The sequence below is a fragment of the Meles meles genome, chromosome 16 (assembly GCF_922984935.1).
Source record: "Meles meles chromosome 16, mMelMel3.1 paternal haplotype, whole genome shotgun sequence".
Lineage (NCBI taxonomy): Eukaryota > Metazoa > Chordata > Mammalia > Carnivora > Mustelidae > Meles > Meles meles.
In genome coordinates this window covers 21,020,443-21,040,815 of record NC_060081.1, presented here as the reverse complement: position 1 = coordinate 21,040,815, position 20,373 = coordinate 21,020,443, and the positions used below count along the sequence as shown (strand labels likewise).

The window sequence follows — 20,373 nt, the reverse complement described above, 5'->3', positions numbered from 1 at the left end:
TCAGCATTTTAATATCATGATTTAGAGTCTGCATTTAAACCACATACAGATAAAAACACGATGTGTAAGAAAAATATTTGGATATATTAAAACTGAAAATGCACAACAAATATTTGTAATGTCCCAGTTTGAGACTGATCTCATTAAAAAAAAGTTTCTATCCCAAACAATTCAATATAACAAAGAATTTTCTCTCTTATTCTGTTATAACAAAAATACAAAAAGATGATTGATTTCACAAATCAGTCATTTTAATACAAGTTGAAGGAGGCATTCTAAAAGTACTACTAATAATTTTCTTCCCTATAATTACAGATTTCCATAGAAGGAAAAGGAAAGAAATGGAGACTGCTTTTAATAAAGTACAAAGAACCACCTTCTCTGGCTCTCCAGGGTGTAAAGAAATTAACTGGTTCTAAACACCTTCTCTCAATTTTCCTGACTTTCTCAACTCCAAACCATGTGGCCGAGTACTTATCAAACATCTCCACTAGGATGTCCCACATACATCCCAAAGTCGGCATGTCCAAAAGCAGGACTCAAGGTACAAAGTAAAACAAGAGAATGTTCTTCTGCAGATGACATGGTTAAAAAATGAGTCTAGAAGAAGGAATAAAAAGCCAGTGATCTTCACTAAGAAGTGGTATATTCTCACAGGGAAGCCAAATAACGATCCACTGGCAAGTTCAAGGTTGCAGCAAATCAAGGATTCCAAAGGCCACATAAGTTTAGTAAAACAAGGACAGGACACATCTAGAGAAAAAAGAAGGTAAAATCAAAGAAGAGGGGATTATATCTTCAGTAGTTGTCATATTTGAGCAGCACCAGTTTATTTTGGAGGCCCAATTAACAAAGACTACTGAATTCCCAACTCCAAAGTTTTTCATTCAGTAGGTCTGGAGTGGGGCCAGGAATCTCCATTTCTAAAGAGTTCCCAGGTAATGCTCATGTGGGAGAGCCACTGATTTTGCCTGCAGTGTATCTTGAGTGGTAACTGCAGAGACAAGTACAGGAGGAGTTCAGATGAGACCAAGTATACCAAGAAGAAAAGCTGCTATAGTGTACACTAAATAGAAAGGATTTCACAGTAACAGGAGTAAATGCAACTTACAAAATCAAGGTTTTGATTAGATTACAGGTAACAAGATCTCTCCATCTCTCCCCTCCTGTGCCTTGCACTGCCTCTCCCCAAATTCCAGGTCTGATCTACGTTCTGAGTATCATACTAAGGAGTTTGAACCTTACTTTGTAAAAGTTAGGAAAAGAAGAGTAAATGTATATATGTAAATGCTGTAGGATGGTGATGGCTGCACACAGACAAGGAGGGGTTCTGCTTCCTGAGCCTAATCTACAAACCTGTAGTGCATATCTACCTCTTCCGTGAAGCCCTCTTGGATCTCTTCTCCAGCACGAGATTTGTTGCTGTTTTCTCTGTGCATTTATTCCTTTTTGTCAGTGCCTCTGCTGTCTACACCAGATATGCACTGAGAACAATGTGTAGGATTTTAAAGGGCAGAAGAGGGTAAGGGGGGATTTCAGGAAGGAAATTCCTGAGCAAAAACAAAAGAAAAAAAATAATTAAGGCAACATTCTGGATTGACACATGGACAGAGGTAGTGATAACTTGTAAGGTAGTTGAGGAAATGTAACAGAAAGTTCTGAATATCATACTAAGGAGTTTGAACCTTACCTTGTAAAGGTTAAGAAAGGAAGAGTAAATGTGTATATGTGAATACTGGAGAATGGGGAAGCCGGCACACAGACAGGGAGAAGTTCTGCCTCCTGTGTCTAGTCATGATCCCAGAGTCCCAGGATAGGGTCCCACCATCAGGCTCCCAGCTCAGCAAGGAGTCTGCTTCTCCAACTCTCCCCCTTCTCAAGCTTTCTCTCCCACTCTCTCTCAAATAAATAAATAAAATCTTGGAAAACAACAGTAAAACCCACTAATTTTTAAGATGAAATGACATTCCAAATAGGAGATACTGCATTCCTCAAAAAACACTAGGAATCTTACTCAATGAAACAGTTTATTTAGCTAATAAACTCTATTTTTAAGAAACATTCAGTGAGCCCAAGAGAATGTAACATAACCTTCAAATGAAACAATGAGAAGTAAGATTTTCTACTGGGGCATAAACAATATGCAAAAGAACATTATCAACCTTCAACACTATAATCCTGAACAGCTATAACTCAGCGAGCTGAAACTCAAAATGGCAACTAAGTTACTAAAAACACTTTACAACACTAACAACCAATCCATATATTATCAACACCTCGACCTCACTAGCAAAATCACACCTCAGATTTAGGTTTCCTCTCACTTAACACTAGTAATAACCCAAGTCTAAAACTACAAATTCAAATATACCAAAAACAAAACTCTGACGGCCAAAATTATTTAACTTTGAAAATACTGAAAAATATGTAGTTTATAAACTTAACCTACAACACAATTTATGTATATGACGCAAATGAACATCCACCCAAGGTTTTTTTTTTTTTGGTTGTTTTTTTTTTTTTGACAGACAGAAATCACAAGTAGGCAGAGAGAGAGGAAGGGAAGCAGGCTCCCCGCTGAGCAGAGAGCCCGATGCAGGGCTCGATCGTAGGACCCTGGGATCATGACCTGAGCCGAAGGCAGAGGCTTTAACCCACTGAGCCACCCAGGTGCCCCCTCACCCAAGGTTTTAAACACAACTGTATCGATAAAAGAAAACATTACAATTTTCAACAGAGAGCAATCTTTCTACATATATATATTCAAATGCAACCTGTTTTAATTTTTAGTAATGAAGATCAGCAGTCTACAAGTGAAACTAAAACGTATGTTTTAGTTTCAACTGTCACAAATTGAGCAAATGTCTGTTCACACCTTTTTAGCTATTGTTGTACAATACAAAATCTGAATGGCCTTTGTCCCTGATTCCTGAGATGGAGACTCTAAATCCTAGGAATTTTACAACTGGTAAGAAGAATCTTTGTTATCCTTGGTGGGCCCCTAGGACATCTTTTTATATTAATATAGAACTCTAAGTGGGCCCCTAGTTTCAGGATGGGGCTAACCATACTTGATAGGCCAGTTAAGTGAGGGGTGCCCAGTTGATTCAGTGGGTTAAGCATCCAACTCTTGGTTTTGGCTCAGGTCATGATACTGTGGTTGTGAGATCCAGCCTCGAATTCAGCTCTGCTCAGCACTGAGCCTGTTTCAGATTCTCTCTCCCTCTGTCTCAAATAAATAAATCTTAGAAAGAAAGAAAGAAGAAAAAGAAAGGCCACTCAAGTGATTAGAGGGTTGGGGCTTTGGGCCACATGAGGTCAGTCTGACCTCATGGAAGAAAGGGGTGCTGGAGACTGATTCACCATGTGGCCAATAATTAATCATGCCTATGTAATAAAACTCCAATAAAAACTCCAGACACACGTGCTCGCTTCGGCAGCACATATAATAAAAACTCCGGACACCAAGGCCTAGAGGAACTTCCCTGGTGGTAATTACATATCAATGTGGCAGGATAAACAATGTCCTGGGACATGGAAGCTTTGTACTGGGGATCCTTCCAGACCTCTCTCTAGGTAATATCTCCATTTGGCTTGCCCTGATTTGTATACTTTATAATAAAACTGTAATTCCAAGTATGGTGCATGCAAGCATTTCCTGAGTTCTGAGTCACTTTAGCAATCTGAGGGAGTAGTGGGAACTCCCAAATTTGTAGCCAGTTGGTCAGAAGTACTGGTGGCCCAGAAACCCTGGAGTTTGCAACGAGTACCCTAAAGTGAAAAGAATCTTGTGGACTGTGCTCTTAACCTGTGATGTCTGCCCTAACTTTAGGTAGTTTGTTTTTTTTTTCTTTAAAGATTTTTTTTTTTTTTAAAGATTTATTTATTTGACAGATAGAGATTACAAGTAGGCAGAGAGGCAGGCAGAGAGAGAGAGAGGAGGAAGCAGGCTCCCAGCCAAGCAGAGAGCCCGATGCGGGGCTCGATCCCAGGACCCTGGGATCATGACCTGAGCTGAAGGCAGAGGCTTTAACCCGCTGAGCCACCCAGGCGCCCCTTCTTTAAAGATTTTATTTATTCACCCGAGACAGAGAGAGAGAGAGAGCGCACGAGCAGGAGGAAAGGCAGAGGGAGAGGGAAAAGCAGACTCCCTGCTGAGCTGGGAGGCCGTAGGGCTCAATCCCAGGACCCAGAGATAAAGGCAGACACTTAACCATCTGAGCCACCCAGGCGCCCTAAATCTGAGTAACTAGTGCCAGAATCACACTGCAGCTATACATGTAACAAGATACACTGCCTGACCTCTCTCTTACAGGAACTGAAAAAAAAGCCAAGTGAAGTACTTTTTAAGGCATAAACCATTACAAAAAGTAAGACATTTTTGGTTATGCTCTCAAAAATATTAAAGAAAAAACTTAAAATCTTTTAAATTCAGGATTGTCCAATTTAATTTTTCAAAAAACTGCTTAAACTAATAGAACTTATTTTAAGATATAATTCAGAACTCTGATGAAAAACATTTAAAAGGGAAAGGAACCTAAATCATAATTAAGACTAATGCCTAAGTAATTAAAATATATTAAGTTCATTCTTAGTAATCTCAAGTGTAGACATGATGGACTTCAGAAAACCTAAGGCTCAGCTATTATTTTCTAACTAAATCTCCAAAAAGCTAATTTTCGCCTTGATTATGCTCAGGGATGACTGAAGCCACTAAGCAACATTTTGGTTACTCAGACACTGGATTCAAGTAAAAATCATTCACATCACACACAACTTTTTTTTTTTGCCCATCCTTAACTAATCTTTAATTCAACCATAAAGCCTTGAAAAAATTACTCAAACTAGGGGTGCCTGGGTGGCTCAGTCAGTTAAGTGTCTGACTCAGGTGGTGATCTCAGGGTCCCTGAGATGGAGTCCTGCTTGGGGAGGGGGGGGGGGGGAGTCTGCACTCAGCAGGGAGTCCCCATTAAGTTCCTTTCTCTCTGCCCTCCCCCTGCTTGCACACTCCCACTGTCTCTAAAATAAAAAAAAAAAATCTTTAAAAAAATTACTCAAACTAACTTGTATGCATAGACAGCTACCTGGCTACATGAGAAGGCATATTTTAATTTGACTGGATAATACCCTCCTTACTTACTAAACATAAAGACTTAAAGATTTGTTCCATAATCAGCAGAAACACATCACTAATTTTACTTACTTTCTACCTGAAATTTTAGCCTTAAGCAAATTTAAAAATATCCATATTTTCTTAAATCTGATGCATCACATCTTTTACATGTAAAACTTTTTCAAACTATTTACAAGCTGACCTTCCATGACACACATGCTTTGACTTATTTCAGTAACTATATAATGAGGAAAAAAAAATGATTTTGCCTATCATCAACCTATTAAAACATTTTTCACTCAAAGAATATATACCCATTTATATGTAATAGTTAAATCCAAAGAAAACTCACCCACAAATAATGAAATTACTTGTAGTTTGAGGAACACCACACACAAATAACACAATAAAATATAATAGCAAGTTTCCAAACAAAAACCTTGTTTTAGGGGCACCTGGGTGGCTCAGTGGGTTAAAGCCTCTGCCTTCCGCTCAGGTCATGATCCCAGGGTTCTGGGATGGAGCCCCGCATCGGGCTCTCTGCTCAGCGGGGAGCCTGCTTTCTCCTCTCTCTCTCTCTCTGCCTACCTTTCTGCCTACTTGTGATCTCTGTCTGTCAAATAAATGAATAAATCTTAAAAAAACAAAAAAAAAAACACCTTGTTTTAATGTGCCTCAAGGCAAAGCAGTTATGACCCCAGGTTATGAAATGAGGTAGGAGTAGATGGAAATCCTGGCTCCTTTCTTACCTGTGTGATAGGCCCCAAGGAACATTATCTGAGTCTGTTTCTTTATAACCGTGCCTACCTCAGAGTGGGTATGAATATTAAATGAAACACTGCTCTTACCAAAGAGCCTGACACACAGTTAATCTTTAGTAACTTCGCAACTGTTATTAAATTTTGGAACAAATGTTACACAGAGAAGCAATATTTTGATTTTTCCCTAAGTTTAAGGCCCACAGATAGGATCCTCCTGGTTAAAGTTGAAACTAAGAAAAAAACATACTCCTACAAAGAGGCATTTTGCTAAAGATATGCAGACTAAGTAAAAATAACTGGTATCAAGCCAGTGCGGTTACTACAGGGAAAATCTTAGTTTCTAACAATTCAAGTTGCATTAGCTGAAAGTATCTATGATTATGAAGCTATTGTTTGTCCCCATTCTTTCTTCTCTATTTCTGGAAAGTACTAAAGAAAAAACAAAATCACATTATGAAAAGATGAACAGAAGGGGAAAAAAAAATATGATGTAGAGCCACCTGGGTGGTACAGTTCGGTTGGGTGTCTGACTCTTGGTTTTGGCTCAGGTCATGATCTCACGATGGTGATCTCAGGGTCATGATTAAGCCTCTGGCTGGCTGGTCTCCACACTTGGTGTGGAGTCGGCTTGGGATTCTCTCTCTCCCTCTCCCCTAAGTGTGTGCACTCTCAAAATAAACAAATCTTAAATATATATATATATATATATATATATATATATATATGAAATATCGCTGGGTCACTCTAAGTTCTCATTAAGAACCAAACACAATGAAGGAGGGGTGGGTATCCATAACGAAAAATAGCAGAAACTGAACATAAAAGATAATAAAATACTTCTCCTTTCCCAAATACTACAGGATTCATCCTTCAACTAGATCTTCAAGGATTTTCTGTCTTCAGCCTCCAGCAAGTCCTTTTATCTCCACGGTCCTATCTCCAGCACAACTTCAAAAGGAAATACGTAAAAGCTACTCTGGTGGGCAGCTGCTAAGATAACCTCTCCATCTTCCACAGATGTAAGAATGAAAAGGCTGAATTCCACATTAGACCAATACTAGTCTCCATCCTCAACCGCTTACTTTTTAATCCATTCTAGGCATCCACAAAATGTATTTAAGTATGAGTTCCATAAACATTATTTTGGTAGCCAAAAACAACATCAAAATAAACACAAAATTCAATGATTATACCTTTGTCTCATGCAAAAACACAAAATCCTAAGTCAATTTCCAATTTCAAATACTGTTTCTAGAGACTATAAAATTACCCTGTTCTAAGCACTCTACATACAGTGACTCAATTATTACTCATCATAATCCTAAAACGTACATATGGTCCCTATCTCACAGATGAGCAAACTGAGACATCCAAAGATATTAAGTTGCCCAAGCCTAAAGAATCAGTAAATAGTAGGAGACACCATTCTGACCCAGGCTGTCTGATTCCAGAACAATGTTTAAGTTAATATACCAATTACTCATTTAACAAGTTTTGTTGAGCACCTGCCAGGTAGAATTCTAAGCACTGGGGATAGAGCTGTGAGAAAAAGTCAGACAAGGCCCCTGCCTTCAAGTGGGAGAGAGGCCTTGGAGCAAACAAGTATATGGGGAAAATTTATCAGTAAGTGAACAGTGTATCTTCACCTCACAATAAGTGCTACGAACAAAAATTAAAATGACAGCATCAGGCGCCTGGGTGGCTCAGTGGGTTAAAGCCTCTGCCTTCCGCTCAGGTCATGATCCCAGGGTCCAGGTATCAAGCCCCGCATCGCATCGGGCTCTCTACTCAGCAGGGAGCCTGCTTCCTCCTCTCCCTCTGCCTGCTTCTCTGCCTACCTGTGATCTCTGTCTGTCAAATAAATAAATAAAATCTTTTAAAAAAATAATAATAAAATAAAATACAATGACAGCATCAAAAGTGGCTGAGGGGGGGACTGGCTTCTATTTTAGGGATCCAGGAAGGCCTTGCTGAGGTGGTAACATTTGGCCAGCAAAGAGAAAATGTAAAAGCAAGATAACCACCAGGAAGAAGGGGTGGCCCTACAAAGAGAATAGCAAGTTTAATACCCCTAAGCTAGGAACAGTTTAATTAGTTCGAGAAATGGCAAAAGGACCAGGGGACTGGGGCAGGGTGACGAAGAGTCACATGGTAAGAAGTCCAGTTAGGACTGGCAGCTGCCAAATCATGTAATGCCCTGAGGAGCTGTGGTAAGGAGTTCTGATTCAATACTAAGGGTAACAGGAAACTTTCAGAGGCTTTTGAGCACAAGAATGACAGCCTGACTAACATCTTTAAAAAGCTCTCTCTGGGGACGCCTGGGTGGCTCAGTTGGTTAGGCGGCTGCCTTCAGCTCAGGTCATGATCCCAGAGGCCTCGGATCCAGTCCCACATCGGACTCCTTGCTCAGCAGGGAGCCTGCTTCTCCCTCTGCCTCTGCCTGTCTCTCTGTCTGCCTGTGCTCTCTCTCTCTCTCTGACAAATAAAGAAATGAAATCTTTAAAAAAAAAAAAAAAAAAAAGCTCTGGGGGCGCCCGGGTGGCTCAGTCAGTGAGGCGTCTGACTTCCGACTCAGGTCATGATCTCAGGGTTCTGGAATGGAGCCCAGTGTCAGGCCCAGGAGTCTGCCTGTCCCTCTCCTTCTCTCTGCTCCTCCCCACCCCATGCCCACTCTCTCTCTCTCAAATAAATTTAAAAAATAACAAGACTGCTCTGATTCTTATGTGGGGATCAGTCAGAAAGAAAAGCAAGAGAAAAAGGGACAGCAGGGAGGCACTGTTCCGACTAGAACTCAAGACTAGGATTAACGTACTGTTTGTAAGTAGAAGAGACACTAAAAGAAGAACATGCAACCCAACAGTCTCTAAAAAAAGACTTTAAAAGTATGCTTCCTCCCTTCATCTTCATCCCCCCTTCCTGATTTGATTTTGAAAAAAATAAAATTCTTTTTTAATATCCAAGTTAATGCTTCAGTTGGTGCTATATATATGCGAGAAAAAAGATTAAAACATATTTCCTTCAGGGGCACCTGGATGGCTCAGTCGGTTAAGTGTCCAACTCTTGATTTCAGCTCAGGTCATGATCTCAGGGTTGTGAGCTCAAACTCAGAGTGGAGCCTACTTAAGATTCTCTCCCTTCCTCTCTCTGCTCCCCTACCCTGGCCCCACTCATACACACGCTCTCCCTCTCCAAATAAATAAATAAATAAAATAAAATAAAATAAAATAAAACGATTTCCTTCATTTGTAAGTATTCTGCTCAATATCCTATAATGTATAATATGCCACACACATGTGTATATTCTTAAGAAACAGAAAGTAAAGAGCTTCACTACTATTTAGCTTCGAGCTCGTTCATTAACCCGGAGATAAGGAGTAACTAGCCCCTCTTCTGATCAGCTCTCTTCTCATACTTTGTTTCCAGCATATCCTGGCTCATTCTACACTGTGAATTGTAATAAAAAAAATAAAAAGTATACCAGAGGGAATATGTATGTATTTACCGAACATCTCTGTGTACCAGGTACTCAAGAGATGCCCTACATTCAAAGACTTATTTACTCATTAACTATCCAAAGGAGGAAATAATATCTTCATTCTACACCTGAGGATAAAATAAAATATTAGTAACTTAAATTGTTTAAGATCACACAGCTAATAAGCCAGAATTTAAAACTACATCTAACTCCTTCTTTTTTATCTTTTTTTTTTTATCTTTCCAGTACAGCAACTGTCAAATTAAGATCAAATACATGTAGTCTTCCCAACTTATTATTAATGACTGGTTTGTTGCTGGTGAAGACAGGGTTTCTTTCTTTTACGTAGAACTGAGTTTTGCAGTTGGAGTGGGGAAAACGGAGTGATCCTAATAACTCAAACACATTATTTTGAAAAATTATTTTCCATAATATCATAAATATTAATCCTAAGAGTGATTCTTACCTTTTTAGGAAAAAAATCTTAACTATGTATTGTTCACCATAAAATAGAAGTTCTATGACAACAGATGAGTTGGGTATGGACTGATACAGAAAAAGAGGATATGCACAAAAAGATAATCTTCAAGACACCTGTGGAATCTGAGTGACAAACAGCCTAAGAATTAGGAGAATTAGAGATCCTCCTAAACCTGAGAAAAATTCATCGAAGAGGGACTTTAGATGAACCTCCCAAGAATCCAGCCTAGGAGACATAGGGAAGGAACCACTTGCTAGCAGCATTGGCACTGGCTAAGACAAGGATATGTGAGAAAGCAAAGATGGAAAGTTTGGGAAGCAGGTTCCCCCAAAGGCTGGATTCCTGTGTACTCCACAGCAAGAACCAACGTTATGGTGTGACCAACCCTAAAGCAGCAGCACCTAACTCCTGAAGACTAAAGCGGAGAGGCCAGACAGCCCAGACATACAGAATTAATAAGAACTGTTACATTAAAGTCCTTAAAAGTTAGTTACAGGTGCTTTTATGGGATGTGCTAGCCTACATTATTTTCCCCTAAATGAAACCATTCCCACTCTATACATGACCTGCGAAGGCATGAAAGACAAACAGTAAACTTATACCATCTGCAATTATTTTGTTTTAAACAAGGGGGACTCAATAGGAGTCCCCCTTGTTTAAGGAGTGATAGATTAAGGTATTTTATTTCCTCACAGACTGGACTTAGGTAGTAAGAGCAGTGAAATATACAAGGAAAAGCCCCTTTCGGTCTACTCAGGGGCTTAATCATTTTAATAGTGAGTGGAAGTGTGAAAAGGGCACTTGTAAGGACAGTTGGGGAAAGGTGCCCTGCATTTTAAGGGAACAGGTAACAAGGAAAACTAAGTGAATAAAAATTGCCTTCAGCTAGTCCAACATCGATTTGGGGACCCCAGTGCGGGGGAGGGGCGTCTGATGTAGGGGTCACGGGGTGGGGGGAGGGATGGCGTGGCGGGAAGCTGGGCGGAGAGTACCAGCGCCCGGCCCCGGCCGACATCCTGCGATGCTTCATGAACCTACGACCGAACGCGCGCATGAATGAATGGCGCGGGGCTGAATGGCCGGCCCAGGCGCCGACGCAGGAGGAAGGAGTTTGTCTCGCGGTGTGAGCCGGGCCGGGGGTGGCGTCCGCCGGATAGACCCGGCGAGCACCGAGGGAAGGGCCCCCGTGCGAGTCTCCCGCGCGGGGCGGTCGTGGGCCGGCGGCAGGGTCGGCGGCGGCCGGCTGGCCGCGCCATGGCGGTGGGGGAAGGGGAGGTCACGCGTTACATAACCCGGCAGCTGCCGCGCTCGGGGACGCCGCGGGCCGCCCAGGCCGCGAGAGGACGGCCTGCGGTGCCCGGGCCGGCGCACCCTCCCCAGCCCCGCCTCAGGCCGTCGGCGCTCGGGCAGCCGCCGGGCCGGTCTGCGGCGCCTCCGGGCGACGCGTGTCCGGTCCCACCCCTCCCCCACCCCCGGCCCGGGGGTCGCTCACCTTCCGCGTTGCCCCGGACCACCATGCCCGGGCACAGCCGCCTGCTCAACCTCGCTGGCTCCGGCGCCGCTCCGGCTGCCGCACTGTGCCCTCGCCGGGGGCCCGAAGGAGGGTCGCGGGAAGGAGTCACACCGCCGCGCCACGGCCCACGCTCGCCCCAAGCTCACGGCGGCCGGCCCTGCGCGCGTTAAGCGGCTGCTCCCGCCCCTCCCCTTCCCTGGCGGGATCGCGCGCCGCAGCTCCGCCCCGCCCCTCCCCCTCCCTCTCCGCGGCTGGCGCGCTCCCTGGCTCCTCCCCCTCCCCTCCCCGCCTGCGCCGACCTGCCCTGCGCTCACGCCTGGCGAGCCACTGTCCCCGCCCCGACTCGCACTCACCCTCCGCGCGGCTTACGCACCTGGTCCGCACCCTGCCCCGGGCGTCCCCCGCACCACCCGCGCGGCGCCTCCGAGCTCCGTGCCGGCCCCGCCCTCCCGCCACCGCCCGCTGAGGGCAGCGCCTCCACGGCACGTGACCGTCTCGCTCGCTGGGGCGGAGAGGAGTGCAGCGCGGTCCAGCCTACCGCTGCCCTGCGACTCCGCAGCCTGCGCGCCTCCCGCTTGGTCGCGGCGCATCGGTTGCCTCTGCCGACGGCGCGCTGCCCCCGTCCCGCGACGGACTCCCCGCTCTGGGAGGAGACAAGTGTGGGGATCGACCATGCTTTAAACCCTGGTGCTGTCTGAAGATAACGAGAAACACACGGGTACCCTGTCCACAAGCGATTGATTTACAGTGACATCTAGCGGAGAAAGGGACACACATGAACGGACACTTTCTATGCCAGGAAGCAACCGAGAATCATGGCCCACGTAGGTTAGCGAGAATGAACACTGCGCCACGGAGTGTGAGCGATTCATCGCCAGCTCCCGCAGGGACACAAACACCATTTCTTGTCCTTTGAGTTTCTTCCCGGGATTGCACCTGCTCCTGGATATTTGTAAACCTACAGCAGGTGTCCCACCCCACGAGCAGCGCTGGGGTTACACGTGAAATCAATTTTCCACTAAAGTTAAAAACAAATCGTATATTGTGTATGCTTAAATACAAATTTTAATTGAGGGCCTCCCGGCGATAGACAGTTGTTCCATAAGGACCATTTCCCCCTTTTGGCAGTGTCGCTTTGCCAAGGGATCCCACAATGCTATTATAATAGTCTTAATTGTTGTAATAAACAAACATGAAGCGAACCTCCGTGGAAAGGCTCAACACTTTTTTTTCCTTATTCTCTTACCCAAGATACTTGAAGACTTTGCAGGTACTTAGGAAACTACTGTTTTGAAAACTTATTTTTCAGAGTTGAGACTTGTTTACTGGTAATTCAGAGGATATTCGAATGAGTTGCTTCTTTTATTCTAGCTAGACTTTTCAGGTTTTGCCATTTTATAGACTTATAGATGCACTTCAATTTCGGTGTTCTTGTCTCTAACCTAGCAAAATCAGGTGGCATGTTTTTCTGAGACGTCACAATTTAATACACCTGGCGTAATTTCAGCAGGTTCACAATCAATTGCACACTGCAACTAGGGTATCCTCATCTGCTGAGATCCCACAGAAAAACAGTAACAACACTTACTAATTTTTTTTTAATGTATATCTCTAAATGGCAGCATTCTGTTAATAAGAAATGCCAAAACTTGTGTGCCTGGGTGGCTCGGTGGAGTAAAGCCTCTGCCTTTCCACTCAGGTCATGATCCCAGAGTCATGGGATTGAGCCCCACATCCGGCTCTCTGCTCAGCAGGGAGCCTGCTTCCCCTCCTCTCTCTCTCTCTGCCTGCCTCTCTGCCTGCTTGTGATCTCTGTCTGTCAAATAAATAAATAAAATCTTTAAAAACAAAAAACAAACAAACAAAAAGAAGTGCCAAAACTCGATTTTCAAATTGAAAAAGAAAGAAGTGGGAACCCTACAGGAAATGTACCATTTTTCAATTGACATTTTTCCCCCACTCTTTCCTTTTAGAGTCAAAGTTGTTTTTTTTTTTCCTCAAGAAAGAAGCACAAACATTGAGCTAACTGGTCTTGGCAACACCTTTATAGAATATGGTAAGATGGTATGACTGCACTTCAGTGCTAAGTAGTGGAAAGCCTCTGATAAGGAAGAAAAACAATCACATTGCTCTTCAGATAAAATAGAACAAAAAAGAAAGATGAGGAGTACATAAATAAAATGTATACAAACTCTAAAATCCTTCATACAATTTTGTCAGTTTCTTTTCATTTTTGCCCATTCTAGAATGTCCTGTGTTATGCTCTCCCATAATTGATTACATTATGTCTGAAGAGCCCTTTCTTTCAATTTTGTCCAGTCACCTACATTCATTCCTTCATTCACTTCCACTTATTCTCATGAGAATTATCTTTCCCGTCTAAGGGGAGCTGGCTTGACCTTTGGGTAATGCAACTGAGCCAGCCGCTCTGGCCTCCCACACTTGGGAGTTACTTTGGGGTACTTTACCTTATTCTTCTTTTCTGAGCTTCATTAAAATTTATCTTTGAGATTTCTTTCATTACTGACATCTCAAGGGGCCTATGAAAGTGCAGACCCTTGCAGGGACAGCCCTGGGAAAGGTCATGGCTCTGCTATCTTTTAACCTCTGTATCTGGCAGAAACTTTCCTTCAAAACATCCACACCCAGTCTCAAATACCAAAAACAGAAAATAAGAACATGAAACCATTAAAAAACAGAGATTTGTACTCAAGTCCCTTGGGTGATATACACACGGTAACACCTATGTTTTACTCGTGGGAAAGAACAATCGTGCTGATCGTTGTAAGGCGTTCAGCACGTTATGCTGAACGATGAAATAATGACAAGGAAGAATGAGCGCAAACCCACAGAAACTTAGAAAGGAATTTGGAACCAGAATTGTTCTACCAAGACTTAATTCTTCTAAACAGATTATCTGTTCCTACAGAATAAAAAAAGACCATGGACAGGTATTTATAATATATATCTATATTTAAACAACATAGCTTACAAAATTGAGGATGATTCAACAAGTAAGTTATGAAGAGCATTTTTTTTTTTAATCTTATTTATTTGACAGAGAGAAACCACAACTAGGCAGAGAGAGAGGTGGAAGCAGGCTCCCTGCGGAGCAGAGAGCCCAATGCGGGGCTCGATCCCAGGACCCTGGGATCAGGACCCGAGCCAAAGGCAGAGGCTTTAACCCACTGAGCCACCCAGGCACCCCTATGATGAGCATTTTGAATGACAGTTACTCTTTGGTCAAAGACGAACAAGAGGCATTTCCTGCTCCCGAAAAGTTTCCAGTGTAGGAAGGGAGGCCTAAGCAGAACAGGGTAAGTGTGGCTACTGGCAAGCATTCTATGGGAACATAGAAAGGACGTCAGGGAGACTTCCTCAAGAGAGTGACATCTCAGCAAAGACTGAGATCCTAGTCAAGTTGGCTAGGGGAATGCCGCACCCCATGGAGGGAGTACCATGTGCAAAGCCAGAGAACGGAGGAAGAACAGGGAACATTCCAGAAACTACAGAGTGGGACATACAGAAGGACATGGGGGTGGGTATGCTGAAAAAAGGAGGCTGCAGAAGCAAGTAGGGTTCAAAACATAAACGGCCTCTTAGAGTGTACGAATATGTTTTGCCTGTATCTGCAGGGCAATTAATCATTGAAGTGCTTAAGTTTTGTTTTTGTTTTTGTTTTTGTTTTAATTTACTTAAGTAATCTCTACACCCAACAGGGGGCTCAAGCTCCCAACCCCTGAGATCAAGAGTCCCTTGCTCTTCCAACTGAGACAGCCAGGCACCCCAAATCATTAAAGGCTTTTAACAGGTAAAGAGACTTTGGAAAATCACTCTGGCTATTGTGTGGAAAGTAGGGTTGGGGCAGTCAGGAAGTCTTGTATTAGTCTAGGAGCCCAGGTGCAGACAGAGAAGGCAGTGGGTTGAATTTGACAAGGGTAGGGGTTTTGCAAAGCAATCATAATGCATGGAGAAAAGCACAAAGAAATTGAGAATGTATTCAAGGGAGGGATTATATTGATTGATCATGGAACTGAGTCTCAGTAATTTTTTTTCATAGCATTCTTTGGCCAAAAGAAATACCTAAAAGTTTCATTTATAAAGGAGGTAAGGGAAAGTTAATGGGAAGAAATCAGAGAGGGAGATAAACCATGAGAGAGTCTGGACTCCAAGAATCAAACTAAGGGTTGCAGAAGGAAGGGGGGTGGGGGAATGGGGTACCTGGGTGATAAAAAGAAAATAAAATTAAAAACTAAATTAAAAAAACAAGGTAAGGCCAAACAATAAGCATTTGTGACATAACAACTTAGTAGCCATTTGAAAAAAATAATACACAGAAAGCAAAAGCAAAAATAGTATTTGAATTTCATTTCTAAGTAACCATTACTTCCCAATGGGAACTGTGTGCCCATTGGGCAATGTAAAACTTTTCAGACTATGGGATCGAATTGGATATTGCCATCCTCACTTCCCATTCCACACTGGCAAAAACCATTCATACATATTGCTTCATATTCCATTATCACAGGAGGTATAAGTGTGTATGGCTGGCTCAATTGGTGGAGCATGCAACTCTTGATCTCAGGGTCATGAGTTCAAGCACCACAAAGGGCATGGAGTCTACTGAAAAAAAAAAAGAAGAAGAAGAAGAAGAAGAAGAAAGAAAGGAAAAAAGAAAAACAAAAAACAGAACAGGAAGTTGAGTTTGTCCCATTACTACTGATAATAACTTAAATACCAAGCTAGGTGGTGACAGCCAGACCTCTCCATTGTAAAAGCATGTCTTCCCCTGCATAGACTGTGGAGCAGTACATTTTATCAAGTGAATTGTTTCTTCAACAGTTTTTTTTAAACTAATGGTTTCAGTATTCATGGATAATCTTGGACTGAATCGGTTGTTTTATTGGGTTGCAAAGAAGGGATTTTCTAATTCCATAATTTCTCCCACATTGATTAGTTGGCATTTTTCTGGAAAAAAGAACTGTCCCTATCAACTGAGGATAAACTATCATTTCTCTTTGAGAAGGGTAAATGCTTAATTCCTTCCCTTTAATTACTAATATTTGCAGAAAAGTATTATCTAATAGTTACCTCCAGTAGTGGTAAATGAGCTTTTTCTTGGTTTTTCCTCGTTTCTTCAAAATGCAAAAATACTCATAAATATTTATTTATTATACTTTTGCAATTTATTATACTCATTCTTTTTGATGTGTAAATTGTCCCAGATTTGGCCAGTTATACCCTCTTCAAGTTGCTGCCTATGTCCTGTAACACATTTCAATAGTTGTTTTCTGGGTTTTTTAAAAGATTATTTATTTATTTATTTATTTATTTATCTATTTATTTATGGCATGGTTGGGAGGGACAGAGGCAGAGGGAAAGAAGTCATCTCCAGCAGACTCCCTGCTGAGCACAGAGGCTTGATGTGGGGCTCGATCCCAAGACCCCAAGATCATGACCGGAACTGAAATCAAGAGTCAGAGGCTTAACCAACTGAGCCACCCAAGTGCCTCCACCCCAGTAATTGTTTAAAATTTTGTATTGTTTTATTTTTTAATCAAATAAAGCTACCACTATTACTCTTCTTTTTGGGGGTTTTCTTAGCTATCCTTGCTTGCTAATTTTTTCATTTTAGGATCAACTTCTACAGTTCTCTGGGGAGGGGGAACTTGATATCTTTATTGTGATCTCATTAAACTTATATGTAAACTTGGGGATAATATTTGGTGGACAGACATCTTATCCAAGGACATGGGACATCTTTCCATTTATTCATTGTCACGTTGGAGTCTTTCAAAAGTTTCCCAAAATTGTGATTACATAAGTGTGTGCACATTTCTATTTTTATATATTTTATGTATGTGTTTTTATTGCTATAGTAAATAGTTTTCTTATTTATTATCTTTTCATACTGGCAATTGTTTATATGAAATCTACTCTTTTTTTAATAAGTTAATTTTACATTCTTCTACTGTATTAAGATGCCTATTGTTTGTATTGGTACTTTTCATTGATTTTCTTGTGTTTTTCAAGTTGTTTATCATATCATTTGCACACCGCTATCATTTTAATTCTTCACTTGCAATTTTTATTTCTCTTATCATTTTTCTCTTATCTGATTGCTTTGGTGAATACTTCTAATATATAATAGTTGATATAGTGGGAAACTGTTTTGTTCCTAATTTTAATGGTAATGGGTCCAATGTTTCACATTAAGATAGTAGTTTTGAGGCTAAGATATATATTAAGTATGATCCTGAATATTAAAAGGAATCTGGACTTCCAGTTTCACTTGACCTGTAGAGATTTTAGATGTTATCACTGCCATCCTTATGGAAATTAGTGACATTTTTAGATGTATCAGAGAACTGAGATCACATGACAGAACACCACCTCAAAAATCTAGAGACAAGCATATCCGGAGTACATAGCATTAGAGCAGAAACTATTGGATGCCATAAGATAGTAAGAATACTTACATGGAAATTTTGATGAATTGCTAGAGCCTGTTTGGACAAGTGTAAGAATGAGAAACTTGGGAACAGCAGTCATAGATTTTAATTCAACTATATTAAGAATCACTTTAAATGTGAATGGTCTAAACAGATCAGTTAAAAGATGAAAGTTTTTCAGTTGGATTTAAAACAAAACAAGACTAGATACTATGTACAAAAAAACGCACTTTAAATATAAAGACTCAGATAGGTTAACAGTAATAGGATAGAGAAAGGTATACCTTGCTAGCACTAACCCAGTGAAAGTTGGAATAGCTATATTAATTTCAACCCAAAGGGCTTTCAAAAAAGTAATATTATCAGGGATAAAGAGGGGCAATTACATAATGATAAAAGTGTTAATTTTCCAAGAAGATATAATAATCTGTATTTTAAATGTACCTAAAAACAGTGTCAAAATACATGAAACAAAAGCTGATGGAACCGAAAAGAGAAATAGACAAATCCACCATTATAGTTGAAGACTTCTACACCCTCTGTCCATAATTCATAAATCAAGCAGACAGAAAAAACCAGTAAGGATATAGATGACCTGAACAACACTATCAATCAACTTGATCTAATCGACATTTATAGGATATTCTACCCAACAAGAGCAGAATATACATTCTTCTCAATTGCACATGAAGCATTCACCAAGGTAGACAGCATTCTGGGTCATGAAATATACCTAAACAAATTTTAAAAAATAGAAACCATACAAAGTAAGTTCTCAGACCATGAAATTAAACTAGAAATGAATAACAGAAAGATAGCTGGGAAAATCTCCAAATGGTTGGAGATTAAACAACACACTTCTAAATAACACAGGATCAAAGAAATCTCAAGAAACATTTAAAAATATTTTGAACCAAATGAAATAACATCACAAAATGTGTGGGATGTAGTGAAAGTAGTGCTTAGAGAGAAATTTTTATTTATTTTTTATTTTTTATATTTTATTTATTTATTTGACAGAGAGAGAGGTCACAAGTAGTCAGAGAGGCAGGCAGAGAGAGAGGGAGAAACAGGCTCGCCACTGAGCAGAGAGCCCGATGCGGGGCTCGATCCCAGAACCCTGAGATCATGACCTGAGCTGAAGGCAGAGGCTTAAACCACTGAGCCACCCAGGCGCCCTAGAGAGAAATTTTTAGTATCAAATATATATTGGAAAAGAAGAAAGATCTAATATAAATAATCAGTAATTTTCTACCTTAGGAAACTTGAGAAATAAGAAAAAATTAAATCATCAGAAGAAAGAATATAATAAAATTAGAGCAGGTATCAGTAAAATTGAAAACAGGGAAACCAGAAAATCGATAAAAACAAAATTTGGTTCTTTTGAAAAGATCAATAAAGTTGATAAGCCTCTAGCCAGGCTAACCAAGAAAAAAGAGAGAAGACATAAATGACCAATATCAGGAATGATATTGGTAATGATGTAATTCCCCATGGGCATTAAAAATAGAATAAGGTAATACTATGAACAATTTTGATAGCTTAGATGAAATGGACCAATTCTTTGAAAGATACAAACTACCAAAACTCACTCAAGTATATAGTCTTTTCAACATCTAATTCTATGTCTATTAAAGAAATTGTTTATGTCTTCCCAACAAAGAAAATGCCAGCCCATCATGGTTTCACTGGTGAATTCTACCAAATATTCAAAGGAAAAAAGTCAATTCTACCCAGTATCTTTCAGAAAATGAAAAAGGAAACACTTCCTAACTTGTTCTATTATCAAAACCAGTTAAAGATGGAACAGCTAATGAAAACTACAGTTTCTCATTAATTCAGACAGAGAAATCCTTAACAAAATATTAGCAAATTGGATTCAGCAATATATAAAACAGGTAAAACAATACAATCAAATGGAGCTTGCTATACGGATGCAAAACTGGTTCAATATCTATAAATCACTCAATGTAATTAATAATATTAAAGGACTATGAAAACCCATATAATTATACAATAGTTGTTGAAAAACATTCAAAATAATTTAAGCTAGAAATAGATAAGTTTTTTAGCTAATGAAGGTTATACATAAAAATCTTATAGCTTAGGGGCACCTGGGTGGCTCAGTGGGTTGAGCCTCTGTCTTTGGCTCTGGTCATGGTCTCGGGGTCCTGGGATTGAGCCCTGCATCATGCTCTCAGCTAAGTAGGGAGCCTGCTTCTCCCTCTCTCTCTCTGCCTGCCTCTCTGTCTACTTCTGATCTCTCTCTCTGTCAAATAAATAAAATCTTAAAAAAAAAAAACAACACTTCTAGCTTATATTATACTTAATGGAGAGAGACTGAATGATTTTCTCTAAGAATAGGAATAAAGGAAGTATATCCTTTTTCATGGCTGCTGCTCAACATCATACTGGAAGTCCTGGTTGATGCAATATGACAAGAAAAGAAAATATGATTATGCAGATTGGAAAGGAGGAAATGAAACTGGCTTTACTTGCAGATGACATAAACATCTATGTAAAAAAATCTAAAAGAGAATTTACAAAAAATCTCCTGGGACTAATAAGTGAGTATAAC

General features: G+C 40.8%; 1 protein-coding gene across 3 annotated transcripts in view; it reads right to left on the bottom strand.

The window, feature by feature from the left end:
* REV1 (REV1 DNA directed polymerase) overlaps window positions 1–11,521 on the bottom strand; it is a 94,035-nt gene extending 82,514 nt beyond the window's left edge. For all 3 annotated transcript variants that reach the window (XR_006815274.1, XM_045980324.1, XM_045980325.1), the window contains exon 1: window positions 11,323–11,521. The gene's annotated coding sequence lies outside the window, so the exon portion shown is untranslated. The remainder of the gene's footprint in view (window positions 1–11,322) is intronic.
* Between the last annotated feature and the right edge of the window lie 8,852 nt (window positions 11,522–20,373).